Below are 864 nucleotides of genomic sequence, written 5' to 3' on the forward strand. Positions count from 1 at the left end.
GGCGCGGGGTGGTGACGGCGCGGGGCGCGGGCGGGGACGGGGGCGGCGACGGCATCGGCGGGGTGTGAATCGGGCAGCCTGGCGGTGTCGTCGACATGGTCAACTGCAGAGATGAAATGAAAAACGCTAAGTCTTTGCTTATATAGCAAAGCCATTGGTCCCGGTTCGTGAAACCAACCGGGACTAATGCACCCTTTAGTCCCGGTTGGTGGCACCAACCGGGACTAAAGGGGGGGCATTGGTCCCGGTTCGTAGCACCAACCGGGACCAATGCACCCCTTTAGTCCTGGTTGGTGCCACCAACCAGGACCAATGGGCCTTGCACAACGGCGTGGTGGTGGGAGTTTAGTCCCACCTCGCTAGCTGAGAGAGAGCTGCACCTGTTTATAAGGTGTGATGCGCCAACCCTCTCGAGCTCTTCTATAAAGCAGGCTTTCGGGCCTAATCTGTCTCTATGTGCCTGTGGGCCTACTGGGCTTACTACGGGCCTGAATCCTGGCCCATTGTTGAGTTTCTAGTCGTATTCAGGCCGTGGGGGCCTAGTAGGAGGCACTTTTTTTTGTTTTCTTTACTTATTGTTGCTATTTTTATTTTTTTTCCAGTTTTTTTGTTTTGTTTTCTGCATTATTTATTTCCTTTTGTTTTTTGCTTTTTTTAATTCTTTTTGCTTTTAGTTTTAGAAAAATTATAAACTTTCTGTTAGTGCCATTAGTTTTCAAATTTGAAAACACTTTTTTTGTTTTCTTTCTTGCTTTATTTTTTTTATTTTTTTTCTACTTACAATAAAATACTTATTGTTGCTATTTTTATTTTATTTTCCAGTTTTTTGTTTGTTTTCTGCATTATTTATTTTCTTTTGTTTTT

This window comes from Triticum dicoccoides, chromosome 1B (assembly GCF_002162155.2).
Source record: "Triticum dicoccoides isolate Atlit2015 ecotype Zavitan chromosome 1B, WEW_v2.0, whole genome shotgun sequence".
NCBI classification, from domain to species: domain Eukaryota; kingdom Viridiplantae; phylum Streptophyta; class Magnoliopsida; order Poales; family Poaceae; genus Triticum; species Triticum dicoccoides.